Consider the following 9,019-nt stretch of genomic DNA (forward strand, 5'->3'; position numbering starts at 1 on the left):
GACCCATAGCGACCCTGTATAGGGTTTCCGAGGGTGTAAATCTTTACGGGAGTAGAAAGCCTCATCTTTCTCCCACGGAGCAGCTGGTAGTTTTGAACCGCTGACCTTAAGGTTCGCAGCCCGATTCGTAACCACTACGCTACCAGAGCTCCTTGTAGACAGATGTTAACATGGGTGACAGGGCAGGCAATATGCAACTAGAGAGAGATTAGCAAAGAAAAGATGTAGCTAGCAGGAGACGCAGGAAGAAATGCAATAGTTAAAGTGAATAGAGATAAATGCTATTAACTGTTGTTATGTGGAGGGAATTGCAACCATGTACTGAAGCAAAGTGTATGGTTTGTTGAATGTAAAACTGATGATCTACTCGGTAAATTTTCACTCAATTTACAATAAAAGTTTAAAAAGAAAAAAGTTTGAATCAAGGAAATGGCTCACAGTTGTAGAAGTGGAAGAGTCCCAAATTTGGGTCAGATGAACCAAGATTGGCAGACAGATCCAGCAAGCAGATCTGGCAGGCAGGCAGACAGGCAGATAATAAAGTCCGGACATTCATTTGCTGATGGGGCACAACTAAACATGAAGAGAAACAGCTGTAAACATCCATTAGTAATTAGAACATGGAATGCACAATGTATGAATCTAGGAATGTTGGAAATTGGCAAAAATTAAATGGAATGAATAAACATCAATATCCTAAGCATTAGTGAGCTGAAATGGACTAGTATTCGTCATTTTTAATCTGACAGTCACTTGATTTACTATGCTGGGAATAACAAATTTTAGAAGAGTGGCATCACATTCATCATCAAAAAGAACATATCAAGATCTGTCTTGAAGTATAATGTGATAGGATAATATCCATACACCTTCATGGAAGACCAGTTAATACTACTATTATTCAAATTTACTCACCAACCACAAAAGCAAGTGATGATGACAATGAAGAATTCTACCAACTTCTTCAGTCTGAAATTGATCAAACATGCAATTAAGGTATATTGATAATTACTGGTGATTGGAATGCAAAAGTTGGAAACAAGTGAACGGATCCATAATTGGAAAATATGGCCGTGTGATAGAAATGATACTGGAGATCGCATGATAGAATTTTGCAAGACCAATAATCTCTTTATTGCAAATATCTTTTTTAAACAATATAAAAGTTGACTATACACATGGACCTCACCAAATGGAATACACAGAAATCCAACTGACTACATCTGTGGAAAGAGATGGTAGAAAAGCAAAACAAGACCGGGACAGACTGTGCAACAGACCATCAATTGCTCATATGCAAGTTCAGACTGAAGATGAAGCAAATAACAAGTCAACAAGAGCCAAAATATGAACTCGGACATATCCCACCTGAATTTAGAGATCATTTGAAGAGTACATACGATGCACTAGACACCAAAGACCAAACACCAGAAGAGTTATAGGATGACATCAAGAGCATCATACAAGAAGAAAACAAAAGTTCATTAAGAAAACAAGATAGAAGTAAAGACCAAAATGAATATCAAAAGAGACTCTGAAACTTGCTCTCCAGTGTAGCGATACTAAAGCAAATGGAAGAATTGAGGAGTTTAATAGAAATTTTCAAAGGGCAACTTGAGAAGACAAAGTCAAATATTATAACAAAATATGCAGAGACCAAGAGTCAGAAAACCAAAAGGGAAGAACATGCTCAGCATTTCTCAAGCTGAGGGAACTGAAGAAAAAGCTGAAGCCTCAACTTGCAATATTCTTGAAGGACTGAATGGATTCTCTGGGCAAAATATTAAACGATGCAGAGACGGACGGAATATAGTCACTGCACCAAAAAGAAATGATCAATGTTCAACCATTTCAAAAGGTAGCATATGATCAAGAGCCAATAACACTGAAGGACCAAGTCCAAGGTGCATTGAAGGCATTGGCAAAGAACAAGGCACCGGGAATTGATGGGATACAAATTGAAATCTTTCAACAAACTGATGCAGAACTGGAGGCATTCACTCATTTATGCCAAGAAATTTGGATGACAACTACCTGGCCAATTGACTGGAGGAGATCTATATTATTGCCCATTTCAAAGAGAGGCGACCCAACGGAATGCAAAAACCATCAGACAATACCATTAATATTTCATGCAAGTAATATTTTGTTAAAGATAATACAAAAATGGCAGCAGTCCTTAGTTAAGAGGAGGGTGGTAATAGTGGCAGCAAACAGTGGTCGCTGGCATGCTTCAGTTCTCTCAGCTGTGCAGAATTTAACTACCAGTGTGGCAAACAAAAGGGCAAAGACAAAGACCACCAAGAAGCGTCCTCAACACACAACATCCCATGTGTTTGCCATGTTTGACCAGTCACAGATTCAGCAGTTTAAAGAGGCTTTCAACATGATTGATCAGAATAGAGATGACTTCACTGACAAGGAAGATCTGCATGATATGCTTGCCTCCCTGGGGAAAAAATCCACTTCATACATATTTGGATGCCATGATGAATGAGGCTCCAGGTCCCATCAGTTTCACCATGTTATTTGCTATGTGTGGGGAGAATTTAAATGGGACAGATGTGGAAGATGTCATCAGAAATGCTTTTGCTTGCTTTGATGAAGACGCAACTGGCACCATTCGGGAAGATTACCTGTGGGAGCGGCTGACAACCATGGGAGATTGGTTTACTGATGAGGAAGTGGATGAGCTGTACAGGGAAGTACCTATTGACAAAAAGAGGAATTTCAATTACATTGAGTTCACATGCATCCTTAAACGTGGAGCAAAAGACATGGATGACTGAATAAACATCAAATTCTAGCCAAGCGTACCTTGTTGCTACTATGGGTATTTCTGAGACATTCTCTTAGAGTTTATTACATGCCCTTAGTGTTACAGCTTGTGCCTTTTTGTTGTATTTATTCCCAGCCATGTTGGGCACATCTCTTAAATTAGACTGGAAACAGGACTTTTTAAAAAAAGTTCAAGTAAATACAACTGGAACAAAGATCAATGCCTTATCAAAGCCTAAGGAAAATATTCTCAAATTTTTCCGATTCACTGGATTTTTTGCATTTTTCGGTAATAAAAACTTGAGAAATAAACATGATCCTGGTCAAAAACAAAACAAAAAGAAATCGCTGCAACCATATATTGACAGAACTTCCAGAAGTTCAGGCTAGATTCAGAAGAGGGTGTGGAACAAAAGATATCATTGTTGACATCAGATGAATCTTGGCCGAAGGCCAGAATACCAGAAAGATGTTTACCTGTGCTTTATTGACCACACAGAGGCTTTTGATTGTATGGATCATGACAACTTATGGACAGCATTGCGAAGAATGAATATTTTGGAACACTTAATTGTGCTCATGAGAAACTTACACACAGACCAAATAGCAGTTGTTTAAACAAAACACTGAACACCATGTAGTTTAAAATTAAGAAAGGTGTGTACCAGGGTTGTATTCTTTCAGTATACTTTTTCTATCTTTATGCTGAGCAAATAATCCAAGAAGTTGGATTATATGAATAAAAATATGACATCAGGATTGGGAGAAGACGCATGTCTTCTTGTGATATACACATAATACAACCTTGCTTGCCGAAAGCAAGTAGGACTTAAAATACTCACTGATGCAGATCAAAGACCTCAGCCTTCACAGGGGTTGTACCTCAAGGTAAGAAAACAAAAATCCTCACAATTGGACCAATAAACAGCATCCATATAAACAGAGAAAAGATTGAAGTTGTCAAAGACTTCATTTTGTTTGGATACACCATCAACACTCATGGAAGCAGCTGTCAAAAATCCAAATACATTTTGCATTAGGTAAATCTGTTGCAAAAAATCTCTTAAAGTGTTAAAGAGCAAAGATGTCAGTTTGAGGACTAAGGTGAGCCTGATCCAAGTCGTGGTATTTTCAGTAACTTCATATGTGTGTGAAAATTGGACAATAAAGAAGAAAGACTGTAGAAGAATTGATGCATTTGAGTTAATGGTGTTGGAGGAAAAAGAACAAACAAATCTGTTTTGGAAGACATACAGCCAGAATTCTCCTTGAAAGCAAAGATGGCTAAACTTCATCTCTCATACTTTGGATATATTATCAGGAGGGACCAGTCCCTGGACAAGGATATCATGTTTAGTAAAGTGGAGGGTCAGAGAAATAGAGGAAGATCCCCAATGAGATGGATTGACACAGTGGCAACGACAATGAGCTCAAACATAGCCCATTGGCTCAGGACTGGGCAGTTGTTGGTGCAGGACTGGGCAGAGTTTCATTCTGTCGTGCATCGGATTGCTTTAAGATTGTACCAACTAGATGGCACCTAACAAGTTTACTTAGGAAGTGACCCCAAAGATTCTCTGAAGGAATGGGGAAGAGAGACAGTTGTTATTGTTAGGTGCCATCGAGTTGGTAGCGACTCATAGCAACTCTATGCACAAGAGAACAAAACATTGCCCGGTCCTGGGCCAACCTCACAATCGTTGTTGCACTTGAGCTCCTTGATGATGCTACTTTGCCAGTTCATCTCTCTGGGGTCTTCCTCTTTTTCTCTCACCCTCCACCTTACCAACATGATATCCTTCTCCAGTGACTGGTCCCTCCTGACAATATGTCCGAAGTATGAGAGACGAAGTCTGGCCATTCTGACTTCCAAGGAGGATACTGGCTGCACTTCATCCAACACAGATCTATATGTTTTTTTGGCAGCCCGTGATAACTTTCAGTATTCAACTCCAACACCATAACTCAAATGCACCAATTCTTCTATGGTCTTCCTTATTCACTGTCCAACTTTCACATGCGTATGAGGTTGTTGAAAATACCATGGCTTGAGTCAGGCACATGTTAGTCCTCAAACTGACATCTTTGCTCTCCAACACTTGAAAAAGGTCTTGTGCAGCAGATTTGCGTAATGCAATATATCATCTGGTTTCTTGACTGCTGCTTCCAGGAGTGTTGATCCGAGAAAAATGAAGTCTTTGAGAACTTCAGTCTTTTCTCCATTGATAAGAATGTTGTTTATTGGTTCAGTGGTGAGAATTTTTGTTTTCTTTAAATTGGGATGCAATCCATACCAAAGGTTGTGGTCTTTGATCTTCATCAGTAAATGTTTTAAGTCCTATTTGCTTTCAGCAGACAAGGTTGTATCATGTGCATATCACAGGTTGCTAATTAGTCTTCCTCCAATCCTGATGCCACGTTTTTCTTCATAGAACCCAGTTTCTCAGATTATCTGTTCATCATACAGGTTGAATAAGTATGGTGAAAGAATACAACCCTTTCGCACACCTTTCTTAATTTTAAACCATTCAGTGTTCCCATGTTCTGTTTGAACAACTGCCTCTTGGTCCAGGTACACATTCCTTATGAACACAATTAAGTGTTCAGGAATACTCATACTTTGCAAAGTTGTCGATAGCTTGTCATGATCCACACAATCGAAAGCCTTTGCATAATCAATAAAGCATAAGTTAACATCTTTCTGATATTCTCTGCTTTCAGCCAGGATCCATCAGACATCAGCAATGATATCCCTCATTCCATGGCCTCTTCTGAATCCCTCTTGAACCTCTGGAAGTTCGCTGTCAAGGTGTGCTTGCAGCCATTTCTGTATTACCTTTAGTAAAACTTTACTTGCATGGGATATCAAAGATATTGTCTGATGATTTCCACATTCCGTTGGGTCACCTCTCTTTGGAATGGGCACAAATACAGATCTCTTCCAATAAGTCGGCCAGATAGTTGCCTTCCAAATTTCTTGGCACAGATGAGTGAGTGTCTCCTGTGCCACCTCACTTTCTTGAAAGATTGCAATTTTATTCCATTAATTCCTGGTTCCTTGTTCTTTGCCAATTCCTTCAACTGTAGATTGCTAGAATCTGTGCCCTCCCATTTATCCCTAATCACAGGTTATATGTGATGTCACCCCTTGTCATGAGAGGGATCAACAGCCACACATACTTAAGTGTGCTTTTCTCATTGTGCTAGGAAAGTGCCTTGCATAGCCATGTGTTCAGGGATGGTGTTGGTTAAATAAGGGCAGAGGAGATGTGTACAAGCTGGGATTCTGGAGCTTGATGTGAAGCCTACATCTTGACAAACTCAGGAAGTATAAGTGTAAGGTGGCATGCACTCAGGGTCTGCCAGAATTTTGTAGGTGCAAAGGTTTTTTTAAGGAAAAAAAAGATTAGCGTTTCCAAAAGTAGAATCTCAGCATCAAGCTGGATTCTGAGCCAGAGAGGAATTTCAGGATCACCTAGGTTGGCACCATGCCAGCTTGATGTGCTTAAGGTGAATGGAGCAAAAGTTGGAAAATACCTGACTAAGGTGGAACAGGTTCCTGGGTGAAAGACAACACATCAAAGCTATGTGGTCCTCATAGGTGGTCCCAGATATCTAAATAGCAAGGAGGTCACTAGAAACAGGGAACCAAGTCACTAAAGGTGATTGCTCCATGAATGTCACATCCTTCTAATCAGACCCTGAACATGCTAGGCACCCCCAGGGCACATAGAAACCAAAACCAAACCCAATGCCACCTAGTCAATTCTGGCTCCTGCTGACCTTGTAAAACAAAATAGGACTACCCGTTAGGTTTCCAAGGCTGTGGTCTTGATGAAAGCAGACTGTGACATTTTTCTTCCATGGAGCAACTTTTGGGTTCCAAATGCTAACTTTTTGGTTAACAGTGAAGCACTTAACCATTGTACCTAACATTAACCAATTAACCAGGGCTCCTAACATATGTAAAGTAGCCTTTACTACAAAAAAGAAACAGACACTTCATTGTTGTTGTTTGGTGCTATCGAGTTGGTTCTAATTCATAGCGACCCTATGCACAACAGAACAAAATACTGCCTGGTCCTGTGCCATCCTCACAATTGTGGTGTTTAAGCCCATCTGTGCTGCCACTATGTCAACCCAACACAGTAATGAACTGTAGGTATCTAGTATCTAATATACAAAAAGAACAGTCACCTGTGTTTCACCTGGGTCTATCAGACCCTTCAGTCTGAAAATCAACTCACCTTTATGGGTCAGTTTCCAGCCAAACAACAGACAGGCCTATAAGGAGAACGGTAACACTATTCTTGTTATACACACAACCATTTGAGACCAAAGGGCAATATTTACCCAAGGACAAAGTTCAAAAGGGTTGGGAAAGAAGGAATGGAAATGGAATACAGGGAGGAAGTAGATTAATGATGTTATATTAAGGGGATTGCAATCAATGAGGTGAAATAAATTATTGAATGTAAAATTGATTTGTTAACTGTAGAACTGATGATCTCTGTAAAGCTTCACTCAATTCACAAAAAGTTAAAAATAGATAAAAATATCTCTGTCAAGTTGAAATGGCATATTAAGTGAGTAGTAAAAAAAAAATGTTTTTTTAAATGAAGAAGTAGTCAGCATACAACAGATGGGCCTGGCTCAAAGTTGTCCTGGCAGAGATGGAAAACTATACACACCTTGTTATGCACCATAGAAATGAGAACCAAAGGGGACAGTTACATTATACATTGGTCCCTCACATCCCACCCTTCCATCCCCCAGCTTCTGGCAGCTGTCCTGGTGGACTCATGCATGCCTCTACCTGACATCATGGATGAAGAACCCAAAAGGGGTCTTACCTTCTGCTGGTTACCCTTGGCCAGCTAGGGAACTTAGGTGAACTGGACACTTAGGCTATATGTGTAGTCTCCTAGGACTATAGCTGAGGGACCATGTGGTTCCCCTTCTACCCATTTTTTTTCTCTAAATTCCACATGTCACATTACAGGGGCAAACATCAGGCTAGAGAATGGGGTGGGGTGTGAAGGCCTCATCTTGATCCCTACGTTTCTGAGGCTCACTGCCAAGGTGATGAGTTGGTAACTCCCAATTTATTTATATATGCTTCAGTGTCACCTGACTATTTTAAGAATCCAGAGAAAAAAAAGGCCAAACCTAGTCTTTAGTCCTGCACTAGGTACATGCTATAAATCCCTTATGGTTCAGAGCTTGACTGGTTAAGAGCTTGACTGATAACCTAAAGGTTGGCTGTTGGAATCCAGCCAGAAGTTCTCCAGAAGAGAGACCTGGTGGTCTGCTTAACAATTACAGCCCCGAAAACTCTATGGAACGGCTCTGTTTTGTCACATGTGTTCACTGTGAGTTGAAATGCACTTGATGATGCCCTACAACAGGTACTTAGTACGTTTCAAACACAATCTCTCTTTTTTTTTTCTTTTAGTCTTTTATTATGAATTGTGTGAAAGTTTACACAGTAGATCATCAGTTTTATATTCAACAAATCATGTACTTTGCTTTATTACAATGATTGCAATCCCCTTCATGTACCATCAGTTAACAGTATTTACCTCTGTTAACTGAACTCTTACATCCTACCATGTGTCTCCCGCTACATTCATCTTTCCTCTGCCAACTTCCCTCTTATTGCATATTTCCTGCCCTGCCACACGTGTTAACATCTGTCTACCTTCTAGTCTGTGAATAAATTTCCCTCATCCCCACCACTTACAACCATCATAGAACTTCAAGAAAACCTTTTCTTGACATTTTTTATAACAGTGGTCTCATACAGTATTTGTCCTTTTGTGATTGACTAATTTTACTCAGCATAATGTCCTCCAGGTTCAACCATGTTGTGAGGTGTTTTGCAGATTTATCATTATTATTCAACTTTGCTTAGTATTCCATTGTGTGTATGTGTTTGTATTAAAGTTTGTTTAATCATTCTTCTGCTAATGGGCATTTAGGCTGTTCCCATCTTTTTGCTATTGTGAATAGTGCTACACATAACATAGGTGTGCATATATCTACTGTGTGACTGCTCTTATTTCTTGAGGATACATACTAATAGAGGTATTGCTGGATCATATAGTTTTTCTATTTCCAACTTTTTAAGAAAGTTCCACACTGTTTTTCACAGTGGGTGCACCATTTTCCAATCCCACCAGCAGTGTAGAAGGGTCCCAGTCTCTTCACACTGTTGCTACCATTTGTTGTTTCCTGTTTT

At 39.7% G+C, this 9,019-nt stretch overlaps 1 pseudogene; it reads left to right on the forward strand.

Annotated features, from left to right (window-relative positions):
• LOC102811539 overlaps positions 1-2,789 on the forward strand; it is a 3,847-nt pseudogene extending 1,058 nt beyond the window's left edge.
• The last annotated feature ends 6,230 nt before the right edge of the window (positions 2,790-9,019 follow it).

This window comes from Chrysochloris asiatica, unplaced genomic scaffold (assembly GCF_000296735.1).
Source record: "Chrysochloris asiatica unplaced genomic scaffold, ChrAsi1.0 scaffold00127, whole genome shotgun sequence".
In the NCBI taxonomy this organism is placed as follows: Eukaryota; Metazoa; Chordata; class Mammalia; order Afrosoricida; family Chrysochloridae; genus Chrysochloris; species Chrysochloris asiatica.